General features: G+C 37.4%; 1 protein-coding gene and 1 long non-coding RNA gene across 8 annotated transcripts in view; both read left to right on the top strand.

The window, feature by feature from the left end:
• The window catches only part of LOC137236454 (serine-rich adhesin for platelets), a 344,342-nt gene that overhangs the window by 52,772 nt on the left and 264,608 nt on the right, over positions 1-26,962 (top strand). For 3 of the 7 annotated variants that reach the window (XM_067759066.1, XM_067759070.1, XM_067759062.1), the window contains exon 2: positions 16,676-16,891. The exons of the other annotated variants lie outside the window; for them this stretch is intronic. The gene's annotated coding sequence lies outside the window, so the exon portion shown is untranslated. The remainder of the gene's footprint in view (positions 1-16,675; positions 16,892-26,962) is intronic. 7 annotated transcript variants of the gene reach the window in all.
• Positions 7,168-9,560, top strand: LOC137236482 (uncharacterized). The gene is made up of 3 exons (XR_010948445.1): positions 7,168-7,399; positions 7,468-7,601; positions 8,857-9,560. It is a non-coding gene; the product is annotated as an uncharacterized lncRNA (long non-coding RNA).

The following is a 26,962-nucleotide window of genomic DNA, read 5'->3' as shown; positions in this document are numbered from 1 at the left end:
CAGTCGTTGAAGATATCATGATGAAATTTGGCAGGAGCGTTACTCCTATTACTATATGTGTTCTAAACGAGAATTAGCAAAATCGGATTACGAACACGCCCACTCTTTAAAAAAAAATGTTTAAAGTCAAATTTTAACAAAAAATTGAATATCTTTACAGTATATAGGTAAATTATGTCAACATTCAACTCCAGTAATGATATGGTGCAAAAAAATACAAAAATTAAAGAAAATTTCAAAATGGGCGTGGCTCCGCCCATTGTCATTTAATTTGTCTAGAATACTTTTAATGCCATAAGTCGAACAAAAATTTACCAATGCTTGTGAAATTTGGTAGGGGCATAGATTCTATGACGAAATGCGCGAAATCGGCTAAAGCCACGCCCAGTTTTTATACACGGTCGACCGTCTCCCCTTCCGTTCGGCCGTTAACACTATAACCTGAGCAAAAATCGATATATATTTACTAAACTTAGTTCACCTATTTACCTGAAATCCGACTATGACAACGCCCATTTTTTCGATATCGAAAATTAGGAAAAATGAAAAAATGCTATAATTCTATACCAAATACGAAAAAAGGGATGAAACATGGTAATTGTAACTTTGTAAAATGGGTGTGGCACCTACCATATTAAGTTGAAGAATATTAAAAACTTCTGCAGGGCGAAATCAAAAGCCCTTGGAATCATGGAATACTGTTCATGGTATTACATGTACATATAAATAAATTAGCGGTACCCGACAGATGATGTTCTGGGTAACCCTGGTCCACGTTTTGGTCGATTTCTCGAAAACGCCTAAACATATACAACATAAGGCCCTTTTAAAATACTCATAAACACCTTTTATTTGATACCCATATCGTACAGACACATTCTAGAGTCACCCCTGGTCCACCTTTATGGCGATATCTCGAAAAGGCGTCCACCTATAGAACTATGGCGCACTCCTTTCTAAAACACTCTTCAATACCTTCCATTTGATACCCATTTCATACAAACACATTCCAGGGTTACCCTCGGTTCATTTTCCTACATGGTGATTTTCCCTTATTTCGTCTCCAAAGCTCTCAGCTGAGTATGTAATGTTCGGTTACACCCGAACTTAGACTTCCTTACTTGTTTTATAAAAATTTATTTGTAGGAAGTTGCTTTGAATGACGAAGCGTATGAGCTTTTACAGTGTGAATGAAAGATAAATTGTTGTGGAATGTATATCGCAGAGCCTTCGTAGGATAGCACTGTGGCCATACTGCTTTTCGTTACAGCATCTATACCTTAGCCTTATGACCGAACCAATAGCTTATGGCGTATGTGGAGGTCCAGCAGTACCTGGTTAAGGATAACGCGTCAGTTGGGCATGACCTAAGAGCTCCTGATGCCCCTATGTCGGCTTTTCGTTGTATTTTATTTAGTTTTTTAGTGGTGTATCGCTAGGTCATGGTAGACCAACATACTAACGCTTCGCTTGTTTTATTCCCGCCGGAGGAATCCCGGAAATGCGGCCTCAGTTTCCAGCGGAGATCGCAACTCTAGCGAGAGAACGTGACCTTATAAGACAGCACGACCCCGGCATCTATGAACGCCGGCGTAGGTAAGCTATGGTCCACCATAAAGTCCCTATCTAAGCATAATGATAAAATTTCCATCGCCCTTGGCGATAAAGTGCTCTCGGCTGCTAAAAAATGTGCGAGAGCTTTCTGCCGACAATAAGTAGTGCATTCTGCGGTTGACAACACCAAATGGCGGGCCAACAGACGCGCACACAAGCATAAATACAGCGCGTTGTGATCTTTTACCACGCTTTTAGTATCATCACAGCCATAGAAGTTAAGGATGCCATCTTTCATGCTAAACCATCTAAAGCAATAGACCCAGACGGCATAGCCAGGGATTTAATTAACTAGCGCTTGTCTTTAACCTCCGTCATCCCCGAAAAATGGAAAATGGCAAGGGTGGTTCCGCTATTAAAATCTGGGAAACCAGCTAACATAGGAGAATCTTATGGCTTTCGAAAACTACATACCACAACCACTGCGCTAAACGCCATTAACACGCAGATAAATTGCGGATAAAATCAAAAACCCCACCACAGGACAGTACTCGCTCTGCTAGACCTATCAAAAGCTTATGATACGGTCAACCACGGCACGTTGCTGCAATATTCAAAAGGTTCCTCCCTTCCCCCAAGTCTCAAAAGGTGGACAGAAAATTATCGATCTGGTTGGCAAGCAACGGTGCAATTCAGGAACATAACATATAAACCCAGAAGCTTTAAACTAGGGATACCACAGGGTGATGTCCTAATCCCACTTTTGTTTAACATCTACATATCGAAGCTACCTTCACCACCAGAAGGGGTCACTATCGTTTCCTATGCCGATGACTGCACAATAATGACCACAGGCCCAGACCCATACATCGATGAACTTTGTTAATAAAATAAATGGCTACCCCTGATCTCTCCAGTTTTTTCGCTTCGCGAAACCTGAAATTGTCACCGACCAAATCATCGGCGACCTTATTTACAACATGGACACGGAAAATGTCGACCTTATTGGACATCCACCTCGATGGCATTACGCTATCGACTGTCTCACACCCAAAAATTTTAGGTGTTACGTTTGATCACAATCCATATTTTGGTGCGCATGCAGCCGCAATTGTACCAAAAATCCAGAGCCGTAATAAAATCCTAAAATCTCTTTCCGGCAGCGCTTGAGTTAAAGACAAAGCAACGCTTATTACCACTTACAAAGCAATTGGGCGGCCGATTGTTTGATGCGCGTCCCCGGATATGGTCGCCAAGCCGAAAGGTTACTTACTAGAAGAAGATACAGGCCTGCCAAAACACTGCCCTCAGAACCGCTACGGGCTGTCTTCTTATCTCCCCAGAACACCCGTTATTCCAATACAAACTAGTCGATGCAGTTTGCTTAGTTTAGCTGTTGCCGTTATTTGCGTGACCTACTTAAGTTAAAGTTGTCGGTCACTTGGGCTGTTTTATCATACTTTACTTCTTAATTAAAAACGCGTTTACGATTAAGAATGTAACGGTTAAATTTAATTTATCAATTTCATGCGCATCCAATTACCAAAAAATAATGTTAAAAACCCAAATATGTGCAGAAAAAAAACCTAAATAATAACAAGTAAGGAAGGCTAAGTTCGGGTGTAACCGAACATTACATACTCAGTTGAGAGCTATGGAGACAAAATAAGGAAAATCACCATGTAGGAAAATGAACCTAGGGTAACCATGGAATGTGGTTGTATGACATGTGTATCAAATGGAAGGTATTAAAGAGTATTTTAAGAGAGAGTAGGCCATATTTCTATGGATGGACGCCATTTAGGGATATCGCCATAAAGGTGGAGCAGGGCTGACTCTAGAATTTGTTTGTACGATATGGGTATCAAATGAAAGGTGTTACTGAGCATTTTAAGAGGGAGTGGGCCTTAGGTCTATCGGTGGACGCCATTTCGAGATATCGCCATTGAGGTGGACCAGGGGTGACTCTAGAATGTGTTTGTACGATATGGGTATCAAATGAAAGGTGATAATGAGTATTTTAAAAGGGAATGGGCTTTAGTTCTATAGGTGAACGCCTTTTCGAGATATCGCCATAAAGGTGGACCAAGGGTGACTCTAGAATGTTTGTACGATATGGGTATCAAACGAAAGGTGTTACTGAGCATTTTAAGAGGGAGTGGGGATTAGGTCTATAGGTGGACGCCTTTTCGAGATATCGCCATTAGGGTGGGCCAGGGGTGACTCTAGAATGTTTGTACGATATGGGTATCAAACGAAAGGTGTTACTGAGCATTTTAAGAGGGAGTGGGCATTAGGTTTATAGGTGGACGCTTTTTCGAGATATCGCCATTAGGGTGGGCCAGGGGTGACTCTAGAATGTTTGTACGATATGGGTATCAAACGAAAGGTGTTACTGAGCATTTTAAGAGGGAGTGGACATTAGGTCTATAGGTGGACGCCTTTTCGAGATATCGCCATTAGGGTGGGCCAGGGGTGACTCTAGAATGTTTGTACGATATGGGTATCAAACGAAAGGTGTTACTGAGCATTTTAAGAGGGAGTGGGCATTAGGTCTATAGGTGGACGCCTTTTCGAGATATCGCCATTAGGGTGGGCCAGGGGTGACTCTAGAATGTGTTTGTACGATATGGATATCAAATTAAAGGTAAGTACGAGGGTTTTAAAAGCGAGTGGCCCTTAGATGTATATGTGAAGGCGTTCTCGCGATATCGACCAAAATGTGGACCAGGTGATCCAGAAAATCATCTGTCGGGTACTGCTAATTTATTTATATATGCAATACCACTAACAGTATTCCTGCCAAGATTCCAAGGGCTGTTGATTTCGCCTTGTAGAACTTTTTCATTTTCTAATTTATTTAATAATTTGGGAAAAATTTAAACAACGTGACATCAGGACGGACAAGGCGACAGCTGTTTCGATTATACCTTGTAAATCTCTTCAAAGCTTCAAATAAATGTTTTCATACATTTAAAAACAAAAAGCAATATGGGCAATCCCCGATTATTAAAAATCTTTTTCATTTTCTTCTACTTAATATGGTAGGTGTCACACCCATTTTACAAAGTTTTTTCCAAAGTTATATTTTGTGTCAATAAACCAATCCAGTTACCATGTTTCATCCCTTTTTTCGTATTTGGTATAGAATTATGGCATTTTTTCATTTTTCGTTATTTTCGATATCGAAAAAGTGGGCGTGGTTATAGTCCGATATCGTTCATTTTAAATAGCGATCTGAGATGAGTGCCCAGGAATCTACATACCAAATTTCATCAAGATACCTCAAAATTTACTCAAGTTATCGTGTTAACGGACAGACGGACGGACGGACGGACATGGCTCAATCAAATTTTTTTTCGATACTGATGATTTTGATATATGGAAGTCTATATCTATCTCGATTCCTTTATACCTGTACAACCAACCGTTATCCAATCAAAGTTAATATACTCTGTGAGCTCTGCTCAACTGAGTATAAAAATAATACGATAAAGCAATTAACTGATTACAAATGCTTTTCGATTTCATTTGCGTATCGAATTACGGTAAATCCGTAAATAATTCGTTATAATCTTAATTGGTAGTTTTTATAAAAAGTCACCTTGAAAAGTAAACAATTAAAAATGCAAGCGTATAAATAAATATAAATATATAAATTAACATTAAATCGAGTTCATTTATTGGCAGCGCTGAAATAAATTCTGCGACTTTTTTAAAGCTGTTGTTGAAAACGTGTTAACGTCAAATGTACATTAGGGTGCGCTTTGTTTATACGGCTTCACGTTGCGATTCGTTTTCTGAAGCATTGCAATTGCTTGAATGCTTTATATGTAAAATGTTGAAAGAACGAGTTTCCAAAAAAAAAAAGAACGAGTTTTGTAAAATTGTGTTTGGAGGCAATCCAGGTTTAGCGTTGTGCCATCTTCAGTATCCAGTTTGTTATCGCAGCTGTCTCACAAGAAGAACTACACCAGAGAAACCCCAGGAATACAACCTGAGAAACATTTAGGAATATAATCGTCCTAGCATATGCAGAAGAGATAGAGGCAACAGGTAGTATAAAGCTGGAAGGAAGAGTTAACGGTTTTAATGAAATGGCTATTGATGTGCCGTTGTGGTGTGGCGGTGGTAGCGTGCTCTACGCCCCGGTCAAAGCAAAATCAACATATTAGAAAAAATTTTTTTCAATTAGAAGAAAATTTCTCTAAGCTGAGGCGCCCCTCTGCAGTGATTTGGCAAGCACTCCGAGTACATTTCTGCCAGGAAAAGCTTCTCAGTGAAAACTCATCTGCCTTGCAGGTGTCGTTCGGAGTCGGCATAAAATATGAAGATCCCATCCCGTCAATTTGTAAGAAAAATGGAAAAGGGCACGGCGCAGTTTGGAAGAGCATCTCGGGATAAAAACTCTTCGGAGGTTATCGCGCCTTATGTTTTTTTATTGGTGTGTCTAACTGCAGCTACAGCGAATTGAAGGACCCACTCAAAGAAATCACTTGGTGATCGAAGAAACTCCGGTCATGGGGAAGTTGAGGCCAAAGCTATCAAGCAAAACGCACGAAAGTCAGGAGAGTTATGCGGGTAATCAAACAGCATACACAGATCTTGGGAAAGTTAAGAGGGAGGTTAGATTAGGTTGAACTGGCCTCACATAGACTGAATGTGTCCATAAAGTTAATATCATCTTACGCAGAAATGAGGGAAATGATATTGTGATCTTTTACCAAATTTGTATTGTGGCGAATATTAGCATTTCGATACATAACTATGCTGCCAGTAAATAAATGCACAACAACAGAAAAGCAAGCTGCTACATATACATGTCAAGCAAAGAGAATATTTCACATACAAACATGTAGTCAGCAGCTAAGATAATATCTAGAAGACAAGCGTGAATATCATATATAGAAATGAGAAATAAACAAGCAGCTCTTCGAGAAGGCTGTTCGTGAAAAGTCTAGGTCTTAGGGAAAATAAGCGAACTTGGCAACAGAGTATAAAAGCATCGCTAGATCAGGAATAATGAACTAGTGTGATTTTAGCACACTTTTAGTACGTGAGTAATTAAATTGTGAAGTACTACTATCACCTAAGTGAGGAGGGGTGACCCTACGGGTTAAACCTTGCACAAAATATCTAGAAATCATCCTAGACAGTAAGCTGTCATGAAGCTCTACGTTGAGGAGAGGGTGAAGAAGGTCTCAACAGCACTTTATGCATGTAAAGAATGCTGGGGTGTACGTGGGGTTTATCGCCCTCTCTTTCTCATTGCGTTGTTACAGCGATTGTCAATCCTATTATATACTATGGAGTTCTTGTTTGGTGGAAAGCCACAAAAACAACCTACCTCAAAAAATTAGAGGGGGTATGCAGACTATTAGTGCTTAGTATTACGGGGGCCCTTAAAACAATCCCGACGGCTGCACTGTATGCCATTCTGCACATTACACCTGTAGATCTGGGCCCTATTCCACAAAACAACTTATCAACTATTCACTTTGCACTTATCAATTTTTATTTTATTGCAAAGTGAAAAGTGTTTCTGTTCCACAATATTCTTTGCAAATCTCACTATTTGTTGAGCTTAGTTTTGCAAAGGCTTTGTTAACGGAACATATTTTTGCAAAGACTTTTCACTCTCTGCAAAGTCTTTGCGTTCTATTGAAAAGTGGGCGTGCAAGGTGTTCCACAAACCACAGAAACGTCTTTGCATTTGTTTTGATTCTTTTCACTTTGCATTGTGTGATCATGAGCCGAAAATTAAAAATAGAAAAAAAAATTAGCCGTACTAAAGCTAATTAAAGAAAAAAAAGATATTTTATTTGCTAGCTTTCAAAAGAATAAAGTAAGTATATTTTTATAAAATTATTGTGAGTATTTAGAACATATTTAAGCTTATATTTCATTTTGAAGGTTAATAAATTAGATAAGCAGGCGGCCTGGGAGGAAGTTTTAAATAAAGCCCAGTCACTGCAACTGGCGTCGGCCCAAAAAACGTGGATTATGCGAGGGATAACTTGTTTGGGCTATGGAAGAGACGAACATTGGTAAGTAAAACAATTTATTGCCTATACATGCAAATAATTTTATTTGTATCACTTGTTTTTGTTAGAATTTGTATTACTTGTACCTAATACAATACACGAATCATGGTGGAGTGCAATAACGGCCGCGGAAATAGCGGTGCTGATGAAAGTCAATTAAGACCGCGCGTTATTTGCCGAGTCATTTGGCATAATGTTTGTTGCTGTAGATTGGCTTTTGCTTAATTGTTGTTGTGAATTTTTTATCTATCTTTCCTACTTTTATAACAGCTATTTGCGGTTGTTTTTTAAGTGTCAGAATACAGTGCATCTCAAACTGCTCGTTACTGAATATATTACTTATTGCTTATTGTCAGTGCTGATTTTCTTTTTAGTAATCTTTCTTACTTTTATTCCTTTTTACTACCTTTAACTTTTTTAATTTTAACTAATATTAATGAACATAATGTCGTGCTTTGTCGTTATAGTTAATGAAAATTTGGAACTAAAAATCGCCTGAACAGTTTAAAAATATCGTGCGCTTTTTTATTCCAAATTTTCGCCTGTGGCGCTATATTTCATGACTGTTAAAAGGAAAGAACGCCTGCGGGCTTCATTTCTTCTACGAAAGGGAAATAAAGTCCACTGGAAAAAGGAAATAAAAACCTCGGGTTTTAATGCTTTTTCAAAGAGGAAATACCGCCCGCTGGCCCTATTTCTTTTTTAAGAAATAACGCCCAGGGGCGCTATTTCCGCGGCCGTTATTGCACTCCACCACAAATCATTATTATTTTTATTACAAAAATCATTATAAAAGATCATAAATACATTCAAACGCAATATAGCATCCCACCAAAAATTTTGAACCTTATATAAGCCTTTTTCCATTCGAAAATAAGGTTTATACAATAAGGCCTTAAATTCCTAAGGAGTTTTAATAGTATGAAAAATTCCTTATAAAACACCTTATTTTCTTGTTCTCATGTCATTGGGCATAAAGTTTGTCTGAAAGATAACTTATATATAAGGCTTTCTGCCCATACAAAATAGGCTTACAATTGGCATGAGATGCATTTGAAAACTAACGCTTGCTATTTGAGTGTAGGGTTGCTTCTCAAATGCATCTCAAATTGAGATTTGATAAAAATGTTTGTTGGGTTATGATTGTTTAAAATACACTCAATTCTCTTTTTACATGGTAGATGCGTTCCTGAAAAAAACGCGTAACAAGTTAATTGAGTGTAATCAATAATAAAATATAGATTTTTGTTTTTTGCAGACTAAAAGGGATAACGCCCGAAAAACTGGGTCCGCAGGTGGGAAGATTTGCATTATGGATGAAGGAGACTTGGTCATCCTAGATATTCTGGAATCAGACTCAGCTGTGGTAGATGGACTGAATTTACCAGAAAGCTATGGAATTTCAGATAGCCTTCCAACATTTGAGTCTGATTCCATAATATCGAACGCACAGGAAGTACCTGCAAACCCAACTGCACCCATAAGGAAGAGGAAGAGCTCTACCAAGTTTCCAAGTGAAACTTTGGATAGAGAAAAAAAATGTCGACTGGAGCTTCTCGAGGTTGAAGTTTATTACAGGAAACTTCAATGCCTGAAACTGGAGAGGGAGCTTCAACTTCCACCCTCTGTTGTTACAAAAGGACTCACAGTGGCAGAAATTGCAAGGGTTGAAAACACCCTGTTGTTGGAGGAGTTTTAAATATAGTTGTTAATTTTTTTATTCTAAAAGAATTGTTCTTTTTTCGTTTGTAAATGAACTTGTTATTTTGTTTATTATCATTGTAATATAGTATTTTCGTAAATAGACATTAAGTGAATTTCATATATTTGCTTTTATATTATAATGGAAATATTTGACCAAAAAATAAAAAGGGATATGTCTCTTCTTGCGAAATCTGAGACCATGGCCAACTACGGTACAGGGTCATTAGTGTGAAGAGGTAGCAAAAACTGGTTTTTCGCCTCTAACTCAAGATTTTGGGGGTTCCCCGAAAATTTCTTGTATGCAGATCTACCAGAAAATGGTATCACTTCCAGTGGCGTAACTATAGAAATGGGGGCCCCAGTTGGACTTCCACTAGGGGGCCCTTACCAGGAACATTTTTTGAATCATTCAAACTTTTCGAACCACTCCTTCAGTCTTGCATAATAATTCAAATTACAGATACAGACCAGAATCGCCTAGGCGTTTGAGCGCCAATAAATGATGATGATGCAGATACAGATGATGTTGAAAAAAAAAAACGGATCACACGTTAAACATTTTACTTTCATGGTATAATACTGAAATAAGAAACAATGAAAAAAATGGTCAACATCTAAGATCGCTTCCCAGGTTCTTTTAACTTTTTGTTTCGTAACACCGTGTTATTTATTTTCTGAAACCTATATCTAAAACCATAAACCTGCCCTCAAAGGAAACAACGTTTTGGAGTAGAAAAATATCATAGTAAAAAAAAAATTTTTTTCAATACAATATTTTAGTAGTTTCGTAGTCAAGAAAAAAACAATTTTATTTCAATACAATATTTCAGTAGTTGATATTATGAAAAGTACTGCAGCAGAGAAGTGAACCTTTCCATTCCACTCGCAGCATACATATTATTTTCATTTTCTTCTTCAGCATTTTCCATATCCATTTCCTCCATTTCACTACCATTGTCTTCAATGGTTTGCATGCTTTCAGTACTTCTTCCGATTCTGCTGGCAATATTGTGTAAAATGACACAAACAAGGACCACCTTTCCTGCAAACTCAGGCCTCAGTCGCAAATAATTTAAACACGGGAATCTTTCTTTAAGAATACCAAAACTATTTTCAATTATACGCCGTGTTTTTTTATGACAACGATTGAAAGCACCTTCAGCAGGATTATCGGGATTTCGGCGTAATGGTGGTATCAACCAGTTTTTCAGTCCATAGCCACTATCACCCAAAATAACAGCATCCGGAAAAGGTCTCCATCCATTTTCAAGTCTTTGACTTACAGCCGAATTCCGTAGCACCCTTGAGTCATGAACGCTGCCCGTCCAAATTGCATTTATACTGTAAAATGTGTAGTCTGGACCGCATATCATCATTACATTCAATGAGTGGTTTCCATGCCGATCCACATATACTTCCTCGTGTAATGAAGGCGCATCAATTTTGATGATTGTACCATCAACGCAACCACACACACAAGGGAATCCACCCATAGTAAGAAACTTTTCAGCAATACCATTGACGTCATCGGGCCACCGCACTGTGTTTTGAAATAAAACGTCTATTATAACATCGACAACTCTATGAACGACTCTGCAAACTGTTGATTTTGAAACACCATGCATAGCTCCGATACCATGGTACTGGCAACCATTTCCGAGCCAATGTAAGCACAATAGAAGTTGATTTTCAGCCGACAAAGCATGACTGCGCTGTGTTTTGTGCTCTAATTTTTCACCAACTTTATTTAAAATGAAATCAACTTGTGTTTGGTTTAAACGGAAGCACTCTTTAAAATTAAAGTTTTGTAGTCCCGAAAAATTAATTCGGTCTCTATAATTTCGTCTTCACTATCCTCGAACAAAAACTCACGTCTTAACATTTTGAAAAACTTCACTAGTAATAACAATGTGAATTGGCAAAGCGATCGTTTACCTAGCAAATTTTTGACAAACTTATCAAAGTTGGCTTTGCAAACATAGAGTTAACAGTTTTTGAGGAACGAAAGAGCGCATTTATTTGCAAAGTCTTTGCAAATTACACTTTCAATATTAGCTTTGCACTTTGCACAAGAGAACGTACGTGGAACGGAAATCGAAAAGAGGGTACAAAAACTGCAAAGACTTTTCAAATTACACTTATCAACTTCAGCTTATAACTGATCAAATTTTACACTTCTGAGGAACACAAAGTTTTGCAAATTGACGAAAAATTTGCAAAATGCAAAGTGAAAAGTTGATAAGTTGTTTTGTGGAATAGGGCCCTGGTAGCAAAGAACGTAGCGTTAACAATAGCAACCAGGCTCGATGCCTCGGGGCAGTTTGAGCGCCCACCATACGGCCATAGTAGTATAGCGTCATCTATCACAGGACGAACAGACTACCTGATTCCCTATCTGCGCTTCGAGGGAGATCTTAAGGCCACAATCGAGGTGAACGGTTGGCGCAAGGGTGCTCAAATGGCGGACGAGGCGATACATGTGTAGACAGATGGTTCAAAGGAGTGGACGGAGTAGGGTCAGGGTAAACAGATCCTACAAGTTGCCAGATTACTGTAGGGGTTTCCAAGCGGAATATTAGCCGCAACCAAAGTAGTAGAAAAACTGGAAGAGAATAGCTTAAACTATAATCAAGCAGCAATTAAGGCAATAATCTCGCATAGCATTGCATCTAAATGCGTGTTAGAGTGTAGGCAGTCTCTGGAGAGAATCGACACAGGGAGAAACATGCATCTATATTGGCTCCCAGGGCATATAGGAATAGATGGGAACGAAAAAGCAGATGAACTAGCTAAAAAGGGCGCATCCCTTGATGCTTGCTCCGTAGACGTCCCAGTTAGACTGGGATAGATTAAGAGAAGGCGAGAGGAACACATGATCGACCAAAGAGGAAAGGCGTGGGTTCAAGCGCGGGGCTGTAAAGTGTCGAAGTTGCCTTTATCATTAAAAAGAGAGGAATGTAGACTCATGATGGGTATGCTGACTGGACACTGCCTTCTGGTGTCACATGCCTTTGAATTAGGCTGGGTCAGTGATAACAGATAATGGAAGTGCGGGTTGGAGGAGGAAACGATCGAGCACGTTTTGACTCCAGCTATTAGGAGTGATACAGCTGTCAAATCTAGAAGCAGCAAGTGGCTTAAGACCTAGAAAGCTTCTAGTATTTTCCAAGAGGACGGAGTTATTTTATAACATAGGTCCTGGTTTTTGATAGGGTTTTTTCAGTTTTGTCGTTAAAACAAACTTCTGGTAACACTACGGAATCATTCAGTCTATGTGAGGCCCTCATGAGTCGGCCAGTTGTTTTGAGAATCATATCGGGCCTATTGCGGTGTAATTTCGGAATTATATCAGGATTGCTTTCCAATTCCATAATTTAAGATCTATGGCCGTATTATTTTGGAATTGCTTTCGGGACATTTTTGGTGCTTTTCGGAATTAACTCAGAATTATTTTGGGATTGTTGATATTATTATTATATTAGTAATTATATCGTTTCTATATTGATTTCTCAACTGTTTCGGGATTGTTTGTAAGGATCGTATTGGGTCTATATCGGGGTAATCCCCAATAAATATTTGGTTTATGGGCAATGCTGTGGGTAGCTGAAAACATTTTGAAGAAGTATTTTTGAAGGACTTTCATTTTGATTCTACTTGCTCTATTTTATGAATTACTTCACGCCAATTCCTCTTATTTACACGAGCGATTGTATATTTGTAAATCCTCAACTATCTCGGAAACTGCTCGAACGAAATGTGGCACATAGATGGCGCATTACATTCCTTAGGTGTTGCCGCCGATGTTGTCTTCAAAAGATTGATATGGATGTCAAGTGAAATGTTTTTAATTGGAGTTGCCAGCTTACCTTAACTTCATTGGCCTACAAATATCAAGCACATATTGCAAGCATACATTTGTCATATTTAATTATATACTCACGTTGAATATGTGCTGAATACGAATATATTTTTGTATATATGTATTTTTTTATATGATTTCTCATCAAGCTAACCATGACCTAATTAATAATTTTCATTAAATAGGAAAAAAATTACTCAATCTATCACTTCTTCTTTTGTAGTACATTTCTTGCACAGATGTTGGTGATTACATACTAGGTTTATTATCCAACGGTCGGAGTTAGTGGTGTCAGAAAAATATCGATGCCCAAAAAATAGTCATTTTGTGACTTAATACATTTTGTTGTTCTTGTAGCGATAAGCCCGAAAATTTTACCAAAAAATACGGCCACACACGGAAGGTTTTAAGACCGGGGCAAACTACTGTAGAAACGAAAACGGCGGTCTTGTAACTGATGTCAAGAGAGTGTTTAGATCATGGAGGGAACACTTCTCTGCTCTCCTAAATGGAGACAGCGATTCCCCGCGCAGAGATGACGAACCCGATCCCGCAATCGATGATGATGGAATATATGTCCCCCCGCCAGATTATGACGAAGTTAGAATAGCAATAACCAGATTGAAAAAAAGGACGTGTGGCACTCGGGGACTGCCGCGGTAAAGCTATTGCATATTATCAACTTATGCAATTATAATATTTAAGCAACATTTTGTTTTCTTTGATATTAATTCAAGTTTTGTCTTTGATATTAATTCAAGTTAACCTTTTTAAGCGTGGTGACCGATAAGAAAACAAATTTTTTACTTTTATTGAATAAATGAGAAGTTAATATTTAATTTTCACTTTAACTTTAACTTTATTTTTAACTTTAACTTTAACTTTCACTTTAACTTTAACTTTATTTTTAACTTTAACTTTAACATTCACTTTAACTTTAACTTTAACTGTAACTTTAAATTTAAATTTAACTGTAACTTTAACTTTATCCTTAACTTTAACTTTAACTTTGACTTTAACTTTAACTTTAATCTTAACCTTAACTTTAACTTTAACCTTAACTTTAACTTTAACTTTCACTTTAACTATAACTTTATTTTTAACTTTAACTTTAACTTTCGCTTTAACTTTAACATTCACTTTAACTTTAACTTTAACTTTAACTTTAACATTAACTTTAACTTTCACTTTAGCTTTAACTTTAACTTTATTTTTAACTTTAACTTTAACTTTCGCTTTAACTTCAACATTCACTTTAACTTTAACTTTAACCTTAACTTCAACTTTAACTTTATTTTTAAATTTAACTTTCACTTTAACTGTAACATTCACTTTAATTTCAACTTTAACTGATATTAGAGAAAAATTGTAAGTTTACAAACGGCGATGGTTACTAGGACATGTTTCTGAATTTCACTTCTTCATCAGCTAGCTTTTCGGGAGCTGAGCGGTGAACTCGAATCTCCAACATTCATATCAGTGCAAGCCTTTTAGCTGCTAAGCCATATGAATTTCCCGTTGTTCGCTGTACAATTGGTCTCTAACTTTAACTTTAACCTTAACTTCAACTTTAACTTTAACTTTGACTTTAACTTTAACCTTTACTTTAACTTTAACTTTAACTTTAAATTTAACTTCAACTTTAACTTTAACTTTAACTTTATTTTTAACTTTAACTTCAACTTTAACTTTAACTTTTAATTTCACTTTAACTTTATTTTTAACTTTAACTTTCGCTTTAACTTTAACATTCACTTTAACTTTAACTTTAACTTTAATTTTAACTTTAACTTTAATTTTAACTTTAACTTTAACTTTTACTTTAACTTTAACTTTAATTTTAACTTTAATCTTAACTTTAACTTAAACTTTCACTTTAACTTTAACTTTAACTTTCGCTTTCGCTTTAACTTTAACATTCACTTTAACTTTAACTTTAACTTTATGATCCGGGGTGGGCGTGAGCTTAGCACCTGCTAACAAGCCAACCTAATATAAACGCATGCAAGTCATTTTCTGTCAAAAATGTCTTATGCACATACAACTTGTATTAGAGCAAATCAAATTGAATTTGCTGCGTGAAAACCTAACTCGATTTCCAATTTTTGTTCTGCGTGACATTTAGATTTGACGTTTGCACACATGCTTTACATTGTCGCAATGCATGCTTATTTGGGTTAGGGCAAAAAACGCCGGTCGTTTGCGTGCGATAAAAAAACGCAGTGCGGTTGTATTAGGTTGGCTTGTAAGTGACCATATATGTATACGATAAGCGATAGCACAATGGCTACTTCGTGAAAATCAACGACAGCTCTTTTAGTTTGATTTCGATGGTCGTACGGTGAGGAAGTGTTGCACGCGCGCTAAAAACATAGTACACAAAGACTTCGTTTATTTGGGAACCAGCATTAACGCAAGCAACAATATCAGCACTGAAATCCAGCGAAGAATCAATCTCGCCAATAAATGCAACGAAAATCGTACTCTACATGTCATTTATGGGGCAGAAGCATGGACCATGACAACAGCAGATGAAGCGGCTTTGGGAGTGTTGGAGAGAAAAGTTCTTCGAAAGATTTATGGACCTCTACGCGTTGGCGATGGCGAGCACCTAAGAAGATTTAATGATGAGCTGTACGAGCTATACGCAGACATCCACATAGTCCAGCCAATTAAAACGCAGCGGCTGCGCTGGCTAGGCCATATTATGCGAATGAAAGATGATGATCCGGCCAAGAAAGTGTTTCTATCGCCTATGGAAGCAGAGGTAGAGGGCGTGTGAACAATTGGCACCGGTTGGCGGAGCGAAGGAGCGACTTGCGCGCCTTGTTGGACGGCCATAACCGTTTAGACGGTTAAGCGCCAATTAAGTAAGTAAGTAATTGTAGCGATAAGGACAGTCCCCGAAGGTGTTGGAGAGTGTTATCGATATTAATGATCCTTTTCCAGTATGTTCCGGCAACAGGCAGTATTCAGGTACTAGGCCGGCCATCTCGGGAACGATTTAGTATGACCACATTGACCCTTCTGGCCTCAAGAAATGCTCAAGAAACAATTTCTTTATCAGAAAGTATCCACCTCTCAAGAAAAGGCATATACTCTTTGCAAACTTTGCCTAACAATTATTTAGCAAACGTGCACCAAGGGAGCCCTGGCTTCGCCAACAATTTTATCTGCCCCTCATTATTTCTTGAGCAACGACTCTGTAAGAAGAGAGTAGGCAAACTACCAGGGATAACAGTGACTGTATTTATGAGTTTTTTTTTAAAGGAATTTGCCATTCTATTTGACCACAAATGTTCTTTTTCTGATGTATATTGGACTGATTTTCCGTCATCCCTTGTCAAATTTGGTTTGGAGTCAAACCGGTTTCGGCGTTACGCTATCATCGGTGTCATTTTTCGTTCTCTTGTTTAGTGTATTCTTTTAACTTAAGTGCATTTTCAATTGGATTATGTTAATTTTAACAAACTTTCTTCTAATGCATTCTGAATCTGATTTTCGTATCTTGCAGGGAAGTGACGGCGCTTCATAGAGAACAGTGAGATAAAGGAAATGTATACGAGTTTTTCTTGAGCGTTTTCTTATGATGTGTATACCGCGCTGGGTGACAGTTCCAAAAGAGGGAGAATTTTTTAATCCATGGATACATGATTGCAATGCGACGGAGGAAATTATGGTGTATAAGGCATTTTTCATCCCCACCCGTAAAATAAAAATAATATATATAGTAAGTCATCACAAATACTCACACCTCTAATGCCAATTGAAAAATATATAAAGAAAAATATGTACATAGCTAACAAATTGACTGTAAATAAGCAAAAAAAAAAAAAAAAAAACGTTTTTGGCATCACCAGTCTCAATATACTGGAAACTCCATCTTGTTGCAGCTGTATGGAGGATGATGAGGGGGAATCATCAAATCACTTTATGCTTGATTGCCCAGCTTTTGCCAGAACTAGGCGAAAGTACTTCGGTCGCGCCTCACTTGGATCTCCCGAGGATTTATCCAAGGTGGAGATCGGTATCATTCGGAACTTTATCTTTGCTACGCATCTATTCTCTAAGAACTAGGCGAAAGTACTTCGGTCGCGCTTCACTTGCATCTCCCGAGGATTTACCCAAGGTTGCGTTCGGTATCATTCGGAACTTTATCATTCCTACGCAACGATTCTCTAATCAGCTATATTTAAGTCACCGTTATTTTATTGTATGTGGTATCACAATGGACCTTCATGTTGTCCAAGTGAGCTTCCCTTATCAGGACAGCTACCACCTAACCTAACCTAACCTATCATCAATTATTTGGTATTTTTGACCAATATAGTTTTTTTTCTTTTGGTATTGTAACGAATCTTAGGAATGCTCGATTACTCCTTGTCTTCTATTATCGTTCGAATCACTGAACAGTCGAATAAATATTACGTAAAACGTATTGAAATCAAGCTGATTGGCTATTACTTAGATTGTGCTGCTTTTATAATCTCAGTTGCCTCGTTCGCCTGTTTCTCCCACTGTCTAGATTTTTCGCTAACAGCCTTCTCGATAAGTTGCTTGTTTACTTCTCTGATCTCTTTGCATCTCATCCATGTTGCCTTCTACGCATACATATGTGTGTAGTTTATTTGATGTGATATCTGCTCTTTGTTACTATGTATAGGTGTGGGTAATGTCGGCTGCGCTCTTACCTGCTGTGTACTTGTGTGCTTAGCATTTTGTTGTCTCATCTCATTAGATTGCTGTTGAAGTTGTGCAGTACTTATTTTTTTATTTTTATTTTTTTTTTAGCTATTACAAGATTTCTCAAAAAAGCGAAGTTTTTGCGAGAAAAAATAGCTTATTTCTATTTTACTGTATTTGTTATCAATTATTATGAGAGGTTACAATGAAAGACAACAGTAAAGAAATAATAATTAAAATTTAATTAAAACTAAAATTTAGTTTAATAATTTAATATTATGTGAGTACAATTAAATATATAGTGTAGAAAGTACTTGCATCTAGATATTAAAATCAAAATTTGTAAGAAGAAGCCGTTTTACCTCGAATTTAAAGCATTGCACATTTCTTGCATTTTTAACTTCAACTGGAAGTTTATTGAAAAGTTTAACACCATAATGCCTTAGTGATTTTGCACATCTTTCCGTTCGGATACGTGGTTTCATATTTATTCTAACTCTAAGTGTATATTCTGGGGATGATTGTAACAAGTGGTTGTGTTAAGTGCTATGTTGAGTGATTAAGGACAACAACGATTGTTATTTTAATATAGTACTTTTATTCTCTATGATTAACATGTGGTGTTTGCCACGTAGCATACAAGTAAAGTTAAGTAAGTAAGTAAAATTATATGTGTGTATAGGCCAGTTCACATTTGGTGGAAACGCGTTCGATTATTTTGGTAATATTGTAAATCGTATATAATATGGTGGTTACATTATCAAGCTATTATTACATGCTTTTCTGTTTAAACAAAAAAAAAAAATTAACTTTAATGCTACGATTGCGGCAAGCTAATCCCACCCGTATCGCTGTGGTGGTCTCGTAAATCTACCTGCTCGAGTTCGTCTGAGGTTCGGATCGATTGCGTTTGGTGGTACCCTATCACTATGGTTGTTTAGCTCAATTTCCGACCCCGAACTCTCAGCCGTTTCATATTCATCTGATGAATTGTTATTGTCGACTTCCACCAGCTCTGATTCCTCCACGGAATTTGGCTGCTTGCCAACATCACTGCTTGTTGCCACAACCGGTGCATTTGTTACTATATTCCTTTCCTCACTCGGACGCGCCTTAACACCCCTCTTGTCAATTTCCTCAAGTAAAGCTTCACCTCCGTTTATTTCATTATTTTTTACCCTAGCAACCAATCGTCTATTACGCCTGAAGTGGTTGTCGAAATTGTCCTTGATTATGTAGGACCGATCGTTTACCTTTCCTACGATGCATCCGTAGCACCACTCATTCGCATTTTTTTTAAATATAACAAGATCGCCTAATTTTAGCACTGGTAAAGTTTTTGCATTTCTGTTATAATAATACTTTTGCTTCTCGCGTTTTTCTTGAATCCCTTGTTGTACGGTGCTCTCATCCACGTTGCTGCGGTGAAGCGACGAATCTGACACTGGCATACCTGTTTTAACTAATCTACCAAAGAAGAGTTGAGCTGGCGTCAGTTTCATGCTTGCCACCGGAGTTGAGTTATACTCGAGTATTCTGTATAAGTAGTTGGATGAGTCATGGGCTTCGTAGCATCGCTTTAAGATGTTTTTCGCTATCGCGACACCCTTTTCCGCTAAGCCATTACTTTGTGGGTAACGCGGACTGGAGAATTTCATTTGAATATTATATTCGTTGGAGAATTTCAGAAATTCACGGGAACCGAATGGCGAGTTATCTGACTTTATAACAGTTGGATACCCCAGCTTGTTAAAGTTGTGTTTCAATTTTTCAAGAATGTGTTGTGAAGTTTTGTTTTGTAGTGGTTCCACAATCAGGTAACCTGAGTAAAAGTCAATAGCGGACAAAAAATCTCGACCCGCATATTCAAAAAGGTCTATGGCAACAACTTGAAAAGGATATTTTGGTGGGTCTTCCTGAACTAACTCTTCCTTTTGAATATTCCTCCTAAGCTTCTCACATATATTACAAGACTCAACTAGAGCTTTTATGTGTTCATTCATTTTCGGCCAGTAGTAGTGCATCCTAGCCCTAGCCAGAGTTTTCTCTATACCGAGGTGATTTGCGTGCAGCCAGGTTTTAATCGTGTCTTGTGATTCCGTTGGCACAACTAATCGATGGTCTCGAAAAAGGAGACCATTTTCAAAATGAAGCTCATTTTTAAATTTATGAAATAACCTACTCAAATCATCCAAAAGATTGAAGTTTGGCCAACCGTTTTCAACCCACCGACATATTTTCAAATATTGCTGATCCCTCTCTATAACCCTCCGATATAAATCATAGTTAGCTTGTGATAGACAAGCTGATTTAATAACTGAATGTATTATCCCCGATAGATCTGCGTTTTCCAGCGCTTCTGGTAATTGCGCCCGTGACAAGCAGTCGGCAACCAGCATTTGCTTTCCAGGTTTATAAACCACGACCATTTTTGGGTATTTTAGAAGGAACATGAACATCCTTTGCAGTCTTGCACTCACGTCATCAATATCACGCTTCACCAAAGTTTCAAGTGGCTTATGATCACTTTCGATAGTAAACTCCCGCCCATATAAGAAGAAGTGAAATCTCTGACATGCAAAAACTATGGCTAACAATTCCTTTTCAATCTGCGCCCATTTCTGCTCACTGTTGCTCAGGGTACGAGAGGCAAACGCTACCGGATGCCCATTTTGTATTAATACACATCCAAGACCATTTTTGGATGCATCTGTCTGCACTATCACCGGCTTGTCAGCATCGTATACTATTAGGACGGGGTCAGATGTTATAGTTTGCAACAAACTTTTCATTTCTTGCTCATGTTCATCCGTCCAATCAAATTTAACGTCGTTGCGTGTCAAGCTCCGTAGTGCAGCTGAGCGTTGTGACAAATTTGGTATGAATTTAGCTAGATACTTAAATAAACCCAAGAGACGCATTACGTCTTGCTTGTTTCTTGGTTTCTGCATGTTTAAAATTGCTTCTCTATATTTACTATCTGGCCTAACAGTACCCTCAGACAAAATATGACCCATAAATTTTACTTCAGATTTCCGGTATTGAATTTTAGTGGCATTGAGCTTGATTCCGTTTTTCCTTGCTCGATCCATCACAGTCGCCAAAATCCGATCGTGCTCCGTTTCGGTTTCAGCCACTATTGCTAGGTCATCAAAATAAATGATTACTCCTGATATGTCTCCAAATATTTCCACCATTTTACGCTGGAACATCTCAGGGGCACAGTTGAGACCAAACGGAACACGATTGAACTTAAATCGACCAAACGGGGTCATAAAAGTAGTGAGCTTAGAGCTCGAAGCATCCAACTCCATGTGCCAGAACCCACTACTTAAGTCAAGAACTGTGAAAACTCGTTTCTTTGCTAATCGTGAGGTAAAATCATCAATTGTAGGAATGAGAAAATGTTCGCGTTCGATACACGCATTCAAAGGCTTCGGATCGAGACAAATTCGCAGTTTTCCATTAGGTTTCTCTACTATCTGTAAATTATTTACCCACTGTGTTGGATAGTCAACCTCAGAAATTATCCCATCCTTCACTAAGACGTTAAGTTCTTCTCTTAATTTATCAATCAATTGCAAAGGTATATGTTTTTTATAGTGCAACACAGGGTTTGAATCATCTTTCAACCTAATTGAAAAGGTTCCACGAAACTTCCCTATACCCTCGAAAATATCACGATTTTTTGTTTTAGGTAAGATGGTCACAGAATTAACATCCACTCTTGCTATTAACCCAAATTTTTCGCACGCTTCCAGGCCCAGTATCGGCTCGCACGTATCATCTACAACAACAAAGCGAGAACACCATACATTTCTTGATTTTTTTTCTATACATTTCAAATTCACAGTGCCAAAAACTTTAACTCTATTTCCATTGTAATCAGATATTAAAAGGTTATTTTTATTGTTCAATTCAATATTAAGACGTTTGAATGTTTTGACTGGAATACAATTCACATCCGATCCAGTATCAAGCTTAAATATAATTGTTATATTTCCCACTTCGTATTCTTTGTACCAACGTTTTTTCTGATACCCACTTTCGTTCGAATTTATTCTAAAAAAATTGTCTACATTACTACAACTACTCACATTTCCACCAATGATTTTAACATTACCTGAACTGGCCCAGTTAATAGAGTGTTGTTGATATTTCAATTTGTTGTTATCCGTTTTCCGATTATCGTCTTGCTTCTTAAAGTTGTTATCCTTTCCATCTTTTCCATCTGCTTGTTTTCCCTTGGATTTACAATAACGTTCAAAATGGCCTTTTCGTCCACATGCCCGACAAATGACATTATTTGCTTTGCATACGCGCATATGCGTTGATGTAAAAACTTGACCACAGTTGTAACATCGGCGAACAACCGCATTAACGCTGTCAGCTGATGTTTCCTCTTCAATGACACTATTTACAATGGGTTGTGCGGTTTTCGTTAACAGCGCTTTACTGGCAGTTGATGCTTCAAATGCTTTACAAGAGTCGATGATTCGTTGTAACGATTCATTGCTACCCTCTAATAACTTTAACTGCAGCTTCATATCTCGAACTCCGATGATTATACGATCTTTAAGTATGCGTTCTTCATATTTTAATACTTTTCCGCACTCACAACGGCAACTAAAATTGCACAACTGGAGCTGCTTGCGAAGGTCGGTCTCAAATTCTGAAAACGGTTGACCTTCCTTTCGTACAATGTTGTTTAGCTTGAAGGACTCCAGTGTTGGATTACTTTTGGGAATGCAGAATTTATCAAACTCCTTCAAAATATCTTCTAATTTTCTGTTGCTGACAGTGTCGCTTGAGTCACCATTACTTTCGTCCCCTCCTGCTATTTGATTGCTATTTTGGCTTCCCAATATGCTAGTAGCGGTTCCATCATTTGGGTAAAGAGTGTTATATATTCCTTCGAAATATTAGTGCAATCCAACTCTTTCAGCGCCCGTTCGGTGGCCATATTGAAAAATATCAAACTTTATCTTTGTAATCCTTGTACGTTATGCTGACTTCACCACTTCTGACAACATGTAAAAAGTGGTTGTGTTAAGTGCTATGTTGAGTGATTAAGGACAACAACGATTGTTATTTTAATATAGTACTTTAATTCTCTATGTTTAACATGTGGTGTTTGCCACGTAGCATACAAGTAAAGTTAAGTGAGTAAGTGAAATTATATGTGTGTATAGGCCAGTTCACATTTGGTGTTAACGCGTTCGATTATTTTGGTAATATTGTAAATCGTATATAATATGGTGGTTACATTATCAAGCTATTATTACAATGATTCTTCTGGAATGTCTAAATTATGCTTTATTAAGTTATTTTTAATTTTATAAAATAATATTAAAGTTTGAAGGATGGAGTTCTTCGGTACATCAAGCCTGTCTTGGTATATATATCAGTTCACTTGCTGTCCTTAGCGGCAAATTTAAAATGTTTTTTATTATTTTATTTTGAATCCTTTGTATTTCATTTGTTAGCTGTTCGGAACAAGTGTTCCAAATTGAATTTAAATAATTAATATGTGACATAACCAAGGCGTTGTACAGAAGCCACATACATATGTTTTTGTGGAATAAGTTTTCGATTTCTATAAATAGCAAAATTTAGTGGTATTAATTTCATTTTCAATTTGTTGATTTTTTCTCGCCAGTTTAAATTGGCATCAAACCAAATTCCGAGGTATTTTAAATTGTCGACCCTCGAAATAATGCTGCCCTCCAGATAAATTCCCTTCAATTCATTCAAACTAGGTATATTTTTATAATTGTTGAATATTATAGAGTTAGTTTTAGATAGATTATTTCTGTGGCTTCTCGGCATAACCCTTAGTCCTCCAGACAACTAGATAAAATTGAAAACAGAAATAGAAGTCATAAACTAAAACTGTTTTTTCTTCTGCCACAGGTGGACTACCGCCTCGGCTAAAGTGTATTTATTCATTTGCATAACATGGCACAGCCTTGACTTTATTTTAAAACGCTAATAAAAATTAAGTAATCACATTTTTCTTTTGTCTAAAATGCTGAATCACCTACACAAAGACACAAGAAAATAAATAACTATCATATTGTAAGTTGTGTAAAATTGTTAGAGATTATAAATATTTAGTCAGTAAAAAAAAAACGTATTAACCGCTTAAGTGTTATTTTGAGCGGGAGTAATGAAAAATACAAAATACAAAACAAATATGTATGTATAAACAATTACAAGAAAAGGCAGGGCATGCCAGTCTGCCTTCAAATGTATGCGAAAATTATTAAAAAAAAATTTATAAATAACTAAAAATACAACAAACCGCAAAACTCAATAACACAAACATAATGCAGAAGTGTGGCTAAATAACTTTTGTACAACAAAACAAATATGTACATACATAATTATAAAATGTACAAAGAAAATTGAGAAATAATAATTATGGCATTAAAAATTATTATAATTACTTGGTGAACGTCAAATAAAACGTGGGTGGCCGCTAAGAAACAAGAAACAAAATTATAAACTATACAAAACGTAAAAAATTAATAGAAGTTCAAGAAAAGAAAAAAACTGAAGCAACAGAAACTAAGACCAGTGCTTGAATTTGCTACTCCAGGGCAGCAGTAGCAACGCAAAATATGTTCTGGCTCTGAACATGAACAGAGCATAGACCAGAGCTGTAGCATAAAAAAAAAATGATAGCATTTCATACGCCGCAATTTTTTTTGCTATTGTTTCAGCTCTGAACAAAAGCAGAGCATAGAGCAAAGCCGTAGCATAAAAAAGTGATGGCATTTCCTTTGCTCAGCTACGAGCTACTTCGTGTTTTCGAGCGGGGCAAAAAAATGTTATGATATTTGCGCTGTTCGGTAAGGTTGTCCTTTCTCTTGTTTCTGTTGTTGGTTTTATTTTCGGTCTTTATGTGGCTGTTAAAGCTTCTTCTTTTTGTTGTTATTGTAATAACATCGGGACACTCGCCTCTGTTCCTCCGTTGCATTGTTGCAGTTAAGTAGTGGTGCGGGAAAAGACAAAGTTCTGCATAACAATATTCATCGGAGCAAATAGCGTGATTTTCTTTTGCTCTCGCTTCACTACAAATAGCATTTTGTTTGGAGTTATTATTCTGGTAAGTGCTCCGTTTGAAAACACGCCGTAGCTCGTAGCTGAGCATAAGAAATGCTAACACTCTTTTATGCTACGGTTCCGCTCTGAGCCGGAGCAATAACAAAAAAAAAACTTCGCAGAAAGATTTTGGAAGCTAAAAACATATACAAATAGCTTAAAAAGCTATAGCCACGAGCACTAAATTAGCAGTGAAAGTTTTTATCAAATTTTCTCAGTTAAATTTGTCTTAGTTTCTTTTTAGATAATTTAAGAAAACACTTCCTTCAATTTTGTAACTGAAACTTTGCAAACCAATTTCAAAAACCTTTTCGAAAAAATTTAAAAATTTAAAAAATTGTACCAAAATTTTGCGCATTTAATTTGGGGTTTTTGGCATTTTTTAGTATAGAGTAATAGGCCGTTTTTGGCTAACAATGTATAAGTTGTTGTTTTATTGTTTTCACACTTGTTCCGAAGGGTGTCCATATTTTCTTCCATTACTTAGTTACTTACTTAATTTCCGCTTAACCGTTAAACCGGCGTCAATTGGTCACACCAAGGGAGTTTAAATCGTTTTCCATCTGGTCCTTCCAGGGGAGTGGGGCCGCCTTCTACCTCTGCTTCCATAGACGGGTTCCGATAAAAACACTTTCTTGGCCGGAGCGTCATCTTTCATTCGCATAACATGGCCTAGCCAGAGCAGCCGCGTTTTAATTCGCTGGACTATGTTGATGTGTGCGTATTTTACGAGCTATAGTAGTAGTAGTATATATTTATTTTTTCCAAAAAATCACATACAGAGTATGATTTATGCTTTTGCGTACATCAAAACACTTAAATAAACAAATTAAAGTAGATACTAGCGACAATAACAGAGTATGTTGTGTGTCGCACCACGTATTAAATAAAATACTATCGAGTTACAAAAATTCATTTAATAATAAGTCTCTAGTTTTAAAGCTTTCCGTGAGAAACTTGGCCAGAGCCTCGAAGTTAAATCCATTTAAACTAGCAACCACCTTGGCCATATCTAAAGTTCTTTCACCAAAGTAAAGGGAACGAATGTTGTTATATATCGGACATGTGCCAATAAAGCGAAAAACGTCTTCTTGCTCCTGCAAGTTACATACTGTGCAAATAGGAGACGATATGTTTTTATAGATTCTTGCGTTTAGAATCAACAAACCTCTACGTGCCCGGAGAATCAGACTGGCTGCATATGCACTGTAATCATCAGTGAAATACATACTCTCCAACGGCACAAGGGCCGGGTAAAGGTCGTGTGTAGTAGACTTCCGAGCCATTTCAAGGAACATATTTGTATTATACTCAGCTAAGCGTTCTAAGATCGAGGAAGTGAAGGACTGTATATTAGCTGATGGCAATTGCGTAATGAAAGGTACATTGACGGTGTTAGCAAGTTTTTATCGAAGACATCCCCAGGTTGGAAGTCTCCTCTGCTAGAATACGCGGGAGTCTGTCATTTGATAGGCTAAAGCAGCGGGCGATATAGAGCATGTGCAGGCGAAGCGTATGTAAATATAGTGGCTGCAAGCCTGTTTCCAGATGCAACATGTAGTTTGGCGTATTAGAGGGAAGGAAGAACAGTTTCTTTACGAAAAATATAAGAAGTTTCTCAACTTGGTCGAATTCGTTAACCCCCCATACCTGGGCGCCGTAAAACATAATGGACCTGGAAGCATCCCGAAGATTTTTATTTTCTGCGACAAACAGATCCGAGGGTTATTAATATAGCTCAGCCACGTTGCGTTAATAGCATTTTTGGCATCCACTAGCTTTGAGTCCAAATGTTTATTAAAAGATAGTTGACAAGTGAGAAGTGCACCTAAGTATTTTTATTCGTTAACTACTTCAATATCTTCGCTACCGTAGATCAATTTCCATGAGCCGGAGGCTCTACCACCTTTCCTGAATACCATGATTTTTCACTTGTTCAAGTTGGCAGTTAGTGCCCATTGACTATGACTATCGTTAAATCGTCTTCGGTACTCGCCATCGCCAACGCGTA

This window comes from Eurosta solidaginis, chromosome 1 (assembly GCF_040869045.1).
Source record: "Eurosta solidaginis isolate ZX-2024a chromosome 1, ASM4086904v1, whole genome shotgun sequence".
NCBI lineage: Eukaryota > Metazoa > Arthropoda > Insecta > Diptera > Tephritidae > Eurosta > Eurosta solidaginis.
Note: the sequence above shows the minus strand (reverse complement) of the source record. Positions and strands in the feature narration are given on the sequence as shown.